At 33.3% G+C, this 15897-nt stretch overlaps 1 pseudogene; it reads left to right on the top strand.

Moving 5' to 3' along the window:
* Positions 1 to 636: 636 nt before the first annotated feature.
* LOC133197958 (uncharacterized) lies at positions 637 to 7681 on the top strand (annotated as a pseudogene).
* The last annotated feature ends 8216 nt before the right edge of the window (positions 7682 to 15897 follow it).

Genomic DNA, 15897 nt, shown 5'->3' with positions numbered 1-15897 from the left:
TAAACTAATCAGTAGGAGTATTATCATTGTAAGGACAGCAAAAGGTTGGATTTTAACAAATGTTAGTTCATTTCTTAACTATATGCTCAGTTTCTAAATTCTGACATAATATCATTTGAAAAAAGCAGAATACATCAAAGGTTTTCAAAAAACAGAAGAGCAAGATTGTGAAAATATACTGAAAAAAAAAAAGAAACGCAGGGTAACATAATATGCGATTTTTTTAAAACTGTATAACCGAAAATTATGAAAATTGGCCCGAGGGATATCTTGGTTACTGTGCATCAAAATCAGTGTTAAGAACTACTCAACCGTGAAATGTATGACGTCACATAAGGAAAGTGGTAAAAAGCCGAAAACACGTGCATATCGATGACGACATGTTTTTCAACACATCTCGTAGTACCATTTGCTGCACTTAAGTTATACACATCGTTTTTCGATATTAACAGTCTATTTGCATTTCTTGAAATCAAGGTACGGTTGACGGAATACCATGGGGTCTGGCTATTGTATTTCCTAAGAAAGGACAAAGGCAACGACATGTTTCTGTGCAGTTTATTGTGAATTTTTCCACAATAGAACGTCTTACCCGTCCTCAGAGAGGGCGTAGAAAGGTTTTCACCAACCGTGCCGATGACGTTTGCGCGTAACAGCGCCACGTCAAGATCGGGCTATTCATCCTCACACTTGTATAATCACCATCACATTGCCCTAAAACTGCTATTAATACAGCAGGCCATCATAATCAGTACATTCACCCCAAAACTGAAGGAAATCAATAGCACGATTTTGGTTTGTGAGCTCGTCAACTGTACGTAAGTGTTCCTCTAACTCGCGCATGCATGCGTCGTTTGCCTATTTTTTTGGGCATGTTAACCCCTCTCCCAATGCTGCCAGGGTTTGTTTGTTATCTCTCAAACAATCACTTTATCCACTTTACTGGTCTCTGTCAAGTCCATCTTTTTCGCATCAAACGTCTATGGGACTACGTGGACGATAGGGTTTAAAATGTCCAAGCTGGTCTCAATCAACTAAGGACTGCCTTCTCGGAAGGGTTGAATAATATCCCCATTAGAAGGATAAACACACTGATGGACTCCATACAAAGGAGAATCAAGGCTGTGACAGATGCACGAGGGAGACGTGTGAGATAATGAGAATTTTCATTTTTCACTTTTGGGGGGTACCGTCATATGAGTTTCAATAACTCATGAATTAAGGTCAGACGATACGTTCCTCAAATATCTGTTTTGCAAATCTTCGTAATGTATGGAAAATATTCAAAATTTTAATTACCTTCTGATTTCTTAGCAGGTTTCTTATTGTCTTAAAATAATCGAAATGCTAAAAAATGTGATTTTGGTTACATTTTTATTAACGACGACTTTAAATGTTAGATAGGATAACTGGAAAATGCGTCTGAAATATATAACCTTATTTCACCTAAAAAGTTTACCTGCGTTTCTTTTTCCTCTCAGTATATAATTTAATCATTTCTATTATAATTATCATTTCTTTTATAATTTGCTATGTTATTTTAAGAAAAAACTAAGATACAATGTATTAATATTTTCTGTCTTCCTAAATGCACATTGTATTTTTTGTGTGTTTAGCTGCTCGAAATTGTAAAGACACAGTAAAAAAAAAAAAAAAAAAGTATGTTTAATTAAAAAAAAACATGATACGGTTTATAATCAATTTAAAAAAGTAACTGAAAATAATACAAATTTTACTTACGTTTTTGATACCAAGAGGAGACCACAAGAAGATTAAGTGAAAAAGAAAAACTCTGGAAGCAACTGAAAAAGAATCTGAGAGCTCTGAACCAAAGAATGTTCTCTTAGTGGGATCACTTGGAGTAGGAAAATCATCATTCATAAATTCAGCCATAACAGCTTTAACGGGGAAATACGACTATTATGCCGACATTGGCAGTGGAAATAAGCACATCACAACCACGTTTTCCAGGTTTGTAATATCTACCTTTTCTAGAACGCACTCAGCACCTCTAACAGAGTGGAAGGTAGGTGTACGAGGGTTGTTCGGAAAGTTCGTGGACTTCTGTCATATCTTTTTTATTTAACGTCATGTCATCCAAATTTGGTAGAAATATTTTAACAATAAATTTAAATGATTTGTATTGAACTTTTCAAAAATATCATGATTTATTTAAAACTTATCCAGAATTAAAAACTGCAAAAATCGGATCGCGGCGCATGTCAAAATTTAGTAATTTACAAACAATACACTAAATAATGTCTGTAGTCATCTTCTCTGTAAAATGGAGCAAAAACGAAAAAATCCTAGACGGTTAAATTAAGAACTGTTACATCGATTCTTATTCCAAATTTTGGCTTAATATTTTGCTTCGGTAAAAAGAAATCAATTTGAGAAGATAGACAAAAACGATGAGGTAGAACCTCACGGAGCAGCAGATAACGGTGCAGTTTTGTGTTATACTCGGGGAAAATCCTGAATAAACGCTAAAAATGTTGGAGGACTCAGAAAATATGCCACAAGCGAGTAGTGCATGTGTGTGTAAATGGTAGAGGCGGTATTTGAGTGACAGAGACTCTGTATCGGACGAGGACAATCTGTAAAGAAACGGTTTAACTGTAAAAATCTGAACGAAAACTTTTAAAAGTTGGGACGTCATGGAAAGACGTAGGCGCTTCAGAGTTGCTGATCTTGTGAAAGCTCAGTTAAGCGGTAAAAGAAATTAAACATTAACAAAGGAAATTATAAAACGAGAACAATTGTTAGAAAAATAAATGTCAAGTGATTGAAAAAGGTTTTTAATACGTGGGTATTGGACTATACTGTGTGAATGTATAAGGATAGAATTTTTAAGAAACTCTTGACGCTATGTTTTTGACGTTACATTGCTTTTAAGTGTGCGCCGTGGTTACAAAACATGTTGACTTTAAAATGAATTAAATTAATTTCTATCAAATCGAATGGAGTGAAATTTCACAGATCAACAAAACAAATATTTTTACACATGATATTGTGCTTATTTTATATTTCTTGGAAGTAGTATAAAAAAGGTTGACATCGTCCACGAACTTTTCGAACAACCCTCGTATATTGTAAATCAGCTATGTTGTAAATGTATAAAGTGAAGATAACAAACAGTGATCAGTCTCATTAATCATATAAAGATTAAAAATCGTAAACAGAGCAAAAACAGGACCACTGGAAATTCCAGCGGTAGGATCAGGTGCCTAAAATATGAACATCCTCTGTCAACCGTTCCAAGCCCTACGTATTGATCAGGTAGACAAAATAATCTGTAGTCAAATTTAATATATAAAAAACAATGATCTAACAATTAGTAATAAACATGTCAGACAAAATACGACACAACGATAGGTCAACAAGGTCATTATAACGACAATAAAATTTGCGAAAAGCTGACTTTGAACGAGGATGTACAAATCCTTGTAATGGTAACTTATTTGTCAGTAGCCTGCGTATGCCTCGGTTTAAAAATTGAACGTACTCAGAACATGCTTTTGCGTATAGAATCACTTTGGATACATAGACACCATGATCATTTGTAAGAACAACTGCCACTGAAAGGAGTAGAAAAAATGATTGATAAACTATTTACTGATAAATACCAATGATTGATTGATTGTATGTTGTTTGACGTCCCATCCGAGAATTTTTCACTCATATAGAGACGTCACCATATACAGGTGAAGGGCTTCAAAGTTTGACCTTTACTCGGCACTCAGGGCCATTGAGCAGTGAGGGATCTTTATCGTGCCAACGCCAGCCGTGACACGGGGCTTCGGTTTTTAAGGTCTCATTCGAAGGCCCGCAACTTTCACTTCAAGGTGCCGAGCACATGGCGAAGGAACAGTTGCTACCCATTTTTTATCGACTTAGGTCAGTCGCGGCCGAGATTCGAACTCACGACCTCCCGATCACGGAGCGAACGCTCTACCGACTGAGCTACCGTGAACGGTATAAATACCAATGAGCTTAAAAAGAAGAGAAATAATATAGACACTAGCATTTAAGATTGACTATTCATTGTGCAAGTCGACAACCAAATTTTTGCAATTAAATAAAAACTCTTTTTTTTTTCAAAGAAATCATTTTAGATTAAAATTGATATATGAATAAGAAATAATTTGTACAGGATCAGTCGAGATGATTATTGGGACCCCGTAGATGAGGAAGATAAATTCCTGTGCCTCCCTACATTCATTGATATCATCGGACTGGACGCTCAACTGTCGACATCTGATGAGGACGAGGACACGGTTAATAGTATGTTGATGAATCTAATCATACACGGGATACTACCGGAGAATTGTGATCTACTGGATGTGAGTAAAAAGCTTAAAGCAGGAAAAGAATTAAAGGATCGGAACGAAAAGGAAAACTTTGCCGTGGACATGTTAATTGTTGTGATATCAGCAGAGAGTCCAAGTATTCCACAGACACTTATTGACGAAATTTACACGGAGGCAAATATAAAAAAGAAAAGTAAAGTTAACAACAATTTTATTTATTACCACGCACACCCAAGGTCCGATAAAATCTCAAATACAACGTGCATGATAAATGAACATATATAATTGTACAAAGTAAAAGCATAGTTCTTGCTGATCTTTTTGAAAGAAAAAGATATATTTTTTTTATAATTCTTTTGTTGATCAGCGTTTTCACATTAATACACAACTATAAATGTTCCAAATGTTAAACAGATAAAAATCATTATGCAATTTTTTCTCTCCTACTAGCATTAATTAATATTTATATTCCTAGAAAGTTTATTTTAGATGCAACATGTCGTATCTGACAAATTTACTTTCATAAATATGTTATCTATAACAAAATTATACATTTGATGTGAAATAAAATTAAGATTTAAACAAAAGACAGGAAAGGAAGCACTGACTATGTAGACAGTACAATGTATTCCATCAGAGGAGATGATAACAAATGGTTGGGATTATTTGTCACAAATTTGATGTCATTGCCCTTTATAGTCTTCGATTGTCCGTAATGAGCATTTTTAATGAAAAATTTCTCTGACTATTTGCTTCAAATCTTTAAAGTTAGAAAATGATTATTTTGCAATTTAATAGCACAGAAATGCTGCTTAACTGCAAGTGTACTTAATCTATGAGTTAAATTAATATATTCTAAGTTTTATCCTATCTATAAGTTTTGAATTAGTACGTGTGATGACATTAAAAAAACCTTATAGTTTTTTCCCCCCAGAAATACCTGTGTTTGCTGTGATGACAAAAGTGGACAATTGTAGTATGTCTGAACAGGAACTAGAGGATAAGAAAACTGAAATTTGTGAAGGCATTGGTATTACTCCAGACAAGCTGCTGCTGTGTAGAAATTATCAACCCGGAGACGCACCAAACATTGAGACTGACATCAGAATACTGGAGTTTATGATAACGGTATGTCATAATGTGCAACTTAGATTCTTAAATGATATATAAATGTAACAAGCAGTCATCATGCTCAAAAGTCCATTGAAAAAATACAAATTGTGAACAGAACAGAAATAGACCTTTCAAAACGTCAGAGGTGGGATCATGTGCCATGGAGGAATAAGCATCTTCTGTTGACTGATAACACCAGCCGTGTGTTTTTGTCATGATCGGGGAAACTGAGAAATCCATAGTCAGTTCAGTATGAAAAGAAATGACGTGACAATTTGTATGAAAGGTGTCAGTTAATATTCCACCTAAAGACAGATTTGTGTCTACAAACAAGCCATTGTGTCGACTATAGAATTTGCAAAATGGTGACTTCAAACGAGATTGTAGATATCCTTGTATCGTCAACTTGTTTTTCCAGTAGCCTGTCTCGTTTAAGAAAATGTTTGTATGTTGAAATATTCTTGACTATCGAATCAAATATGAGACATAAACACCATATGCAGGGGATAATGATATATTACTACATAAGTAAGAGAAGTTGACGAAGTTCAAGTCATCACGTTTATCATAAAGGTTAGTTGTTAGTTTGCCATCTGACAAAGTCTTTTCTAGTCAAATATCCAAATACGAAGCAGTTGTGTCAGACATTGATGTGTTTTTGTTTTATTTCGAATTCAATGGAATATATCAGATCAACGTATGAATGAAAATTAATATTATAAATTGATAAAACATTATCGATACTTTTCACATTTACCACTGTAAAAAATAAGATTTAACAAATCAGCACAAAATTGCAATCAATAATAAACAAACATTTTTAATTTTTAAACACATCCAGATGTCTTAGACTTTAAAACACGTGTTTAAATGCTTAAAACTTACGAAGGTTGAACTGATTTTCTAAAATATATACATGTTTTTAACATGTTCTGTGTAATACTTAATCAACAGTTAGTGTTTGTTGATGATGATTTGGGGGGGGGGGGGGGGGGTAAGGGATGAGTAGAGCAATATCCTATTGAAATATATTTTGGTTTTTTGCCTCTATCCTTACAGTGACTGATTTGCCCGAATCAAATAAACCACATTGTCTCCATTATAATTGCTACAGAACATTGCGAAGCTCTCTTTAAAAGCATTTGGATGTAGAAGCAGAGAGATGGTGATTGGTGGTGGTGAAAGGCTTACATAAGTGTTTATTGCGCTTAATAACTTAAAATACATGACTGTATGACTTAATTATGAATTAACGCTTTATATAAAAAATGATAATTTTGCAAAACAATTGAGGTATAACGTGATCCTCTATTTTCCCACACTCCCTTTCTTCTATTTTGAAGTAAATTTTTATATAAAAAAGTTGATACACCTAGTCTTTAATTTAGTTGTGTTTACATAATCACATTTGAATGCATACTAGTATGTATTTAATAAAAAACTAGTGTATAAATGTATGGTGCTTTGACGTTAAGCGTAAGTGCTTTTTAAAGTTAATCTTATTTGATATTATTTTTGTTTTATTACAATGCCTTTTGAAGCTTCTAGAGTTCTTTTGCATCATTTCAGCTGTGTAACCCGCGTTTTAAGGCAGTCACTATGGAGAAAGTTGTATTTGAGGAACCCGACCCTCCACCCCCACAACCGACACCAGTTCCTCCTCCTCCTCCCCCAGAAAGAGATTTTTCCTGGAAAACTGCATTACAGTGGGCTTTTGTGGCGGCTGTCGTTGCTTTCTTCTCGTATCTAATACAACAGATTTTGTCCAAAGATAATAGATATGTACAAAGCACAATGAATCAGAGAAACACATGAGTTGTCTGATGTTGCTGTAAAATAAATTATGCATTTATTGGCAATATGTGTATGTAAGAAGAGTTTTGTTAATGTTTCCATAGTGATATTTTTTAACTTCGATTCACATCGTATTCCAATACAAACTGTCCTCTGTGAAAGAATTATATTTGTTAGGTTCAGGTTTCATTCGTGTTGCTAAAAGTGTCAAATAGAAGAGATTCCTAAATTCTTTAGAAATGTTACTTTTTTCCACGCTCCATCATTCATTTGAATGTATTTTTTATTCAATGATATGAATGCTTTGTCTAAGAAATGGATTACTTTATATACTAAGTATCAATTGTAAATTATTGAAAAGGAAACGGATATTTATATTAAGTTAATCAAAAAATGTTTTCGATTGACGTGTACATATAGGATATTCAATGTACTTTAGTTGGATATGGAATTTATTTCACGAGTTGGACATGTTTTTTTTTTATTTTCACTCTTGCTTTGCACTCGTGAAGATATAAAAAAAAATCATGTCTTACGAGTGAAATAAATTCCATATTCAACTACAGAATATTGAATTTTTTGTTTATTACATATTCTTTGATTTTCTCTTTTCCTCTGTCTTTTCGTAACACATTGTTATAGGCTGTGACAACATAGTTGAGCAGCTGTGAGATTGATAACATTGTGTACAATAATTTCAACGCCATATTTGGAGAAACGTTGGCAGTTTTAGTCCCTGTCATGATGGTTTATTTACTCCCTCTCTATCGTATAACAGGCTATGTAGTATTTTTTACAACAATCATCATGAAGGGAAGGAAAATCAAGAGTTTTGCCGCACTTCTAATATTCTTTCATACTGTGACAGAATATTACTGCAATATTATTTCACACTGTGACAGATATCACTTTTATTCAGTATTTCACTGTTCAGAATGTAATAAATGTATTTACTTCTTACTAGTATTAGCTATAGCTATAATCGATGTTGTTTATATCAACTTTACCATTAAAGATCATTATAAATATTTTTTGACTCATTATTTATTGTTTACATGAATTGGAAATATAAAAGTTTTCTCATGAAATGGCCTGATATTACCTTTCAATTGGAGGAAATTTTATTAATTATACTACGTTTTATTGGATTATATCAAATCTTTAAAAATCTCCTGTCTTTTATTTTACACATTCGTAATGAATATTAATTTTATTCTAATGTCCTTCAAATGTTCTAATAATGGTTATTTACAACAACGTTTTTAATAGTTTCATTACTCTCTTATAGTTTACATGTGTTTTAAATAAACTTACGATGAAAGACCATAATTAAAGGCCCGATCAATACGGAGGGTTTCATCTTTTTAATATCAACCTCAGGAAATACTACAAGGAAATATGTAGGAACAAATCTTTTTCAAGATTAACAAGGGCATACTATAGTATATCAATATGCAAACTAATTTTGCCAGAAAAAATGACATAGACGACGACAATTTGGAGTCACTATGGTTTGAACTCTATTTAACAAAAACTGTACATATTATATTGGAGTTTGCTATTGTCCTCCCAACCAAATGTCTTTTGTCGACCACTGGGAAGAAGATCTCTATAAATTCCGCACTGACAGCGAAATTATCATGTTGGGTGACTTCAACATCTGTAAAGGTGCGTGAGTTAAATATTATATTTAGTAAACAAAACTATACATCGACGGAATTAGGCGCTTAAGTTTAGTCAAGGGTTAAATAAATAGTGAGGAACAGATAATCCAGAAGTATTTCATGTAACAGTCTAGTGAAAAATGCTTTAAATAACTACAAATATAAGCATGACTCACACTATGTTTGAGTAGCCTAACTCCACCGAAATAGCCTGTGCACATGTTTCGTCTGACACAAGAATTGGATGCTGTCTAACTCTATTTTTATATACTGAAGAAACCATGATTAAGTCCTATGTACAAGTCTAACGTTCACAATGACATTGTCCTAATTAAATGTTAAATTGGTTGCAAGTCAAGGACTGTCCTTGGTACACAATGTGCACTTGTGTAACTCTTAATGGGATATTGATATTCAAATCCTGAAACAATACATGATGGAATGTTTCACTTTGACCATTGCAGACCAGGATTTTCCGGGTATAATACCAGGGATTTTCCGGCTTCGCCTCGGTCAATATTGATATATTTCTGGTGAATAACAAACCGTATTCACCATCGAAAGAGTCCATAATTGTATAATAGTGAATATGTCTCAAGCTGCATTTAAATATGTTGAGAGTGTATCACTTTTCCAGGTCCCCTACCCATATGCATTTTGTAGCATACATGTTTCCCTGACTGTATTTTAAGAACAAAACTGAAGTTTTTCTAATTCAAGCTTTTTTTCAGTTTTGTAAAATTATTAAGTTAATTTCAAATTATAATCCCAAGAACAAAATAAACTTGTTTTAATCCTTCTATAAACATTGTAGCTATTACAATTAATCATTTTGTTTTAACAAATTGCTCTGAACAGTTTTGAGGTCTAGTTTTATAGATAATGACCTTGAGTAGAACTGAAAGGCTTCTTCTCAGGTTTGATATTTCTACCTCACTGGACATTTAACGATTTTCTTATATCCTTCTTAAATTACATAAATACACCCAAATGGGATCTTTGGGTTCATTTCATGGACCTTTATAGACTACATCTGACTCAAGCATGAAACAGATGACACTCATGACTGGTATAATGATATACTGTGTTATGATTATTTAGAATGAATTACTAAGAAACTAGAAATTTTTAAATCAGAGACAGTGATAACAGGTAGATTTCTTAGCCAATAAGGTGTTCTAAATGCCTTTACCCCCAAAATATGATTAAAATTAATAATTATGTAGGTATATATGTAGCTATTTCTTATTTCCCAGTATTTTCCCGGGAAATACCAGTAATTCCCGGGAATTAGCAATATTTCTCACTGTTCTGGGAAATATGAGCATTTCCCGTTTTTTTGCCAACCCTGTTGCAGACTTAATATGCGTTGAAGACTTTTTTTTTTTACCTTTTAGTGACTCAATAGAAGGACTGGCCGGGGTAAGCTTTTTCCGCCTAATAAAAATACTGTTACCTAATTTGTCAAACTTTCAGTTGGATGTTTTTTCTAAATACTTCCTTTGAATTGTACATCATGTTTGCGACTGGACGTATTCTAGTTAGGAAAACTAGTGAGCCTTACACTACATATTTCTCCCGTTTTAATGTGACATCATGCCATTAATCCTATCAAGCCTATGAAAGACAATCACATACTAGTATTTGACTTTTTCTGGTTTGAGCTATCCTCTATCGAGCAAATATTACTTCATTACAAAAGGATATTATTGACTCGCTATATTTCTAATTAAAATGGCAACTTTTATATTACTTTATTCCTTTTTACCTGCATGATACCTTCTTTGAATGTACATATCTTTGTCAACCTAAGGTTCTCATTTTTCTCCATGTTATTCAGTGATACTAAGCAAGAAACAACCAGACTTGTGGTACCACACTTACCTGGATCCTGATAATGAACGGAATCATATGTATTATAAATTGCATGTCAAGATTAAGTCTCCTCATTTCAAAGAGTTGAGTTCTATATTGACTCCTTTCTTAAAGAAACATCCAGAGCTTCATTGGTTCCAGTGAAGAGATTGGTTATTAATTCATGAAATGTAAATTAAATTTATTTTTTGATTAAAAGTGTTCTAAATTCTCTTTTGTATTACATCGTAGTTAGTAAAAATGTGACAATTACACAATAAGAGAGAAGGTTTAGTCCTGCCATTTATTAGAGGTTCCTTTATTTTGAAAAAAAAAGCCTTTTGGAGTGATTCCATCACAGAGAGAGAGAGAGAGAGAGAGAGAGAGAGAGAGGAGCGGTTTGATATTTTACAAACTGTATCATTTCACTTCACATTTACTTCACTATTTCTTTCTCAAATTAATATTCTACACTCATATATCGTTTGATTGAAAGCAAAAATACTAGTGTACATTTTCCACCTAAATTATGGAAAAAGAAAAAAAAAAGATAATACAATTAATTGGGTTTTTTTTTTTTGCCTAAATAAAGAAAAATCGGTTTAACCTAATCAAAATCTTTCTTAGAAATTATAAAGGCAGAAATCACAGTAGGAGATATGACTTTTATTAAACTTCTTAGTGTTTGTGTTATACTTTTCTTATTAAATAAAAAATGCTCACTTTTTTACTTAAAAGATGAGATAACAAAAAGACTCAATGAAAAGGAGAGAATCTGGGAGCAACTGAAAAAGAATCTGAGAGCTCTGAATGAACCAAAGAATGTTCTCTTAGTGGGATCACTTGGAGTAGGAAATCATCATTCATAAATACCACCATAACATCTTTAACGGGGAAATACGACTATTATGCAGATATTGGCAGTGGTAGCAAGCACATCACTACCACGTTTTGCAGGTGTATATATCTACATTTTCTAAAACCTACTGTACAACTTGGTAATCTTATCTTAGAACTATTGCCACCGAAATGAATAGAAATTGAAATAGTTGACAGACTATTTACCGATATGATACATACAAATCCGCCTAAACCGATGAGAAATAATCTAAATAGACAATGTTGTTGTGGTGCTAGGAGACATCCGAAACTTTACAATGAAATGAAAATAAAGTATGCTTTTAAGAAATCATTTTTAAGTAACATTGCTGTATGAATCATGAATAATTTGTACAGAAGCAGTCGAGATGAATATTGGGACCCCGCAGGTGAGGCAGATAAAATGCTCTGTCTCCCAACATTCATCGATATAATCGGACTGGAGCTCAACATCTGATGAGGACGAGGAAACCGTTAACAGTATGTTGATGAACCTAATCATAAACGGGAAACTACCAGAGAATTGTGATCTACTGGATGTGGGTAAAAAGCTTAGAGCAGGAAAATAATTAAAGGGTCGGAACAAAAAGGAAAAATTTGCCGTGGACATGGTAATTGTTGTGATATCAGCAGAGAGTCCAAGTATTCCACAGACACTTATCGACGAAATCTACATGGAGACAAGCATAAAAAAGAAAACTTTACAACAATTTTTTCTATCACAACACGTACACATCATATGTCTGATATATCAAATACAACTTGCATAAGAAATATATGATTGGACAAATTAAAATAATGGCTTTTGATAATTTTGAAAAATTGATATTATTTCTGGGTTGTTTTTTTTTTTTGTTATATATATATATATATATATATATATATATATATATATATATATATATATATATATATATATATATATATATATATATATATATATATATATATATATATATATAATTCTTTTGTTGATCAGCGTACATATATTAAAACAGGAATATAAACATTCAAAGTGTTCAACAGATGTAAATCGGAATGCAACAATATTTTTCATACCAGCATTAATCAACATATTTTTTTATTCCTGGAAAATATATTTGAGATGCACTTATATCGTGTATGACAAATTTACCTTCAGAAATATGTTATCTTTAACAGAATTATACAATAAATATGAATAAAAAATAAAATTAAAAAACAGAAATGGAAACAATGGTAAAATAGGCAGTACAAATATGTGTATTCCTTCAGAGGAGATGATAATGAGTGACTGGGATTGTTTGTCACACTTTTGTTGTCAACACTTTTCTAGGTCTGCGTATTTATTATCCTTATGTATTTATAATCCAAAAGGAGCTTTTTATATGAAAAGTTATTTCGAGAATATTTGCTTCAGAACTTTGCAGTCAAAAGAGATTCTTTCGTTATTTAGTACTAAAGATATACTGCTTAATTGCAAGTTTTAGTAATTTATGATTATATACATTTCACGTATTTTGACAGGAAAATGTACATGATCATGAAATGAAACATGAAGATAACGAACAGTATTCAATCTCTAAAGTCCAATGAAACGGTACAGATTTGGAGCAGAGCAAACACGGACCTCCAAAACATCAGAGGTGAGATCAGGTGCCATGGAGGAGTGAGCATCCCCTGCCGACCGGTCACACCCGCCGTGTGCTCCTTGTCATGATCGGGTAATAACGGAAAAATCTGTAGACAGTTCAGTGTATAAATGATGGCCTAACAATTAGTATGAAAAACGTCAGTTAGCATATGACTCAATGATAGGTTGTATGTGCTGACAAAGTCATTGTATCGACCTTAAAACTTGCGAAAAGATAATTTCAAATGAGACTGTTGATATCCTTGTTTCATCAACCTGTTTGTCAGTAGCTTGCCTCGTTTTAGAAATTGTTCACTCGTAGAGCATGCTCTTGTGTATTGAATCAACTGAGAGACATAAACCCCATATGCAGGTGATAAGGGTATATTGCTACATAAGTAAGGGCCGGATGAGACCGTATAAACCGAGGTCCCGTGTCGCAGTAGGTGCTGGCACGAAAAAGATCCCTCACTGCTCAATGGCCGTAAGTGCCAAGTATAGGACAAAATTTGCAGCTCTCCATCGGCTAGTGGTGGCGTCTCCATATGAGTGAAAAATTCTCGAGAGGGACGTTAAACAACGTACAAACAAACATAAGTAAGGGTTGATGATTGAAGAGTTGAAGTCATCACGTTTATCATAAATTTGTTGTTACGTTACCATTAACGTCTTTTTCTAGTAAAAGATCTAAATATGAAACAGGTGTGTCAGAATCTGTGGAATCTTTTATTTCAAGCTCACTGGGATATATTGAGTCGACATATGAATGAAAGTAACTATTGTTAATTGATAATACGTCATTGATATATCGAAATGCCACAGCAAGTGTTTTCTTCTTCTCAACTTCAGAGTACTTGTGTGTACAATCAGAGTGCTTTTTAACAAAATAGTTTTGTAAATGACCAGTGACAAGGTAAGTATATTAACGAGTTCCATTTTTATTGAAAAAAGCAGCTGTCTATGATGTCAAAAAGTCTGGACTTCAATTTGCCGTGTGGAATGGTTGTATAGGTGTTAAAAAGTCGTACGTTTTGATACTATTGATTTAGTAAAATTTTATGATCTCAAATTCTTTAAAAGTTCTTTGGAGTTTTTGAGTATCCACATCTGATTTACACCACTTCTTGAGTACACTGTTGTACAGTACTCCTGAAGTTTCTCCTTCATTGCAGTAAATATTTTAGTGAGGAGTAAAGAAAGAGGCTTGGTGGAACATTTTCTGGAACCCGCCATGTATCTTTGTTTGTAAGGATTTTTATGAAGTTTAGGAATCCAGTAAAGGTATGGTAATTTAAATTCATTTTGATTGTTGGGAATATTAAAAATATCTAAAGCGGACATATGATTTTGAAGAATTTCCTCCTTAGAAAGGGAGGTATGGGTGTAAGTTGGATTTCCACAAGTAGAATTAAATCCTAGTTCCTCTAAAATACAATTCAAAATTTGAGCCTTACAAACAAAGATCATGTTGATACCAGCTTTGTCAGCTAGAAGCAGTACATACTGATAGTGTAATCTATCTAATTCCTTTTTCACTTCTGAATTATTAAAGACAGAAGAATAAATAGTTTTCATACAGCCCCTCAATCGCTTAATGCAAGATTTCAACATCCATCTGATGTTCTTGATCCATTCTGACAAAGTGTCAATGTCTTCTTTTTCGTGTTTGGCGCATCGCATGGCGTAATCTTCCACAGAATTCATAATATTTATAAAATTATGACGCCAGTTGAAAGAACGGGGTTCCCTAAATTTTGGCCCTTTTAAAAGGGATTTAAGGTTTTCATTATTAACTATGTTTACATCACCAGTAATGACGTGTCCAGCAGGAATATAGTTTTAGGCTGAAGAAAAACATGAACACGTAGGAGGATTATGTATCAGATGTTCGATATCTAGGCACTGTAAAATTCTTTAGTAATTAAAAAGTTTGGAAGCAATAGTCGATGTATATTTATAAGAAATACAAGGTGTGGACTTCAACTTGAAATATGGTGGAATATAAGACTGGACCCTTTTGTGATTAAGAATATTACTAATATTAACTGCGTCGATTCTTTTGTTTGCAAATTGAAATTTAAGGAACAAACGGGTTGTTTGAGCAGCATTATTCCGTAAAACGTGGCGGTTTAAAAAGCCTATGATTTGCAATATCCATAATCACAGATCCAAGCCTGTATTCTGGTGTTGAAAAATCCAAGTATGGAATTTTCTTGACTTTTTCAAATAAACTATATAGAACTTTCAAAGGGACAGATCAAAGTTTGGTGCGAATGTGATAGAGACCTTATTTACATAAGGTAGTAGTGAATCAAAAGAAACATCGTGTATAAAAGTTTTATTGTATGACCGATGTCCATAACTACGCTTACATCTCTGAGTATTATTAAAAAGTCCAATCACATCCACGTTGCTACACTTTGGACGCAGGTAGGTTAAGGCTTCCCGAAGAATATGACAGTGCACTCTGTGCCTTCACATCTCTGAACTACCAAAATATGACGTCATAATGGAAAATGACGTCAGGTCACTGCAAACTTGAGGTGTTATGACGGGGAGAGTGTCATGAACTTTACACTTTATTTCAAACTGCATGTAAAATGCTAGATAGATATTGCAAAATTCACGGGTCATTAAATGTTTTTTAAGTCTTATATATCCGAATATTTTA

This window comes from Saccostrea echinata, unplaced genomic scaffold (genome assembly GCF_033153115.1).
Source record: "Saccostrea echinata isolate AGI-Se365-2 ecotype Australia unplaced genomic scaffold, CSIRO_AGI_Sech_v1 ptg000001l, whole genome shotgun sequence".
NCBI lineage: Eukaryota > Metazoa > Mollusca > Bivalvia > Ostreida > Ostreidae > Saccostrea > Saccostrea echinata.
Note: the sequence above shows the minus strand (reverse complement) of the source record. Positions and strands in the feature narration are given on the sequence as shown.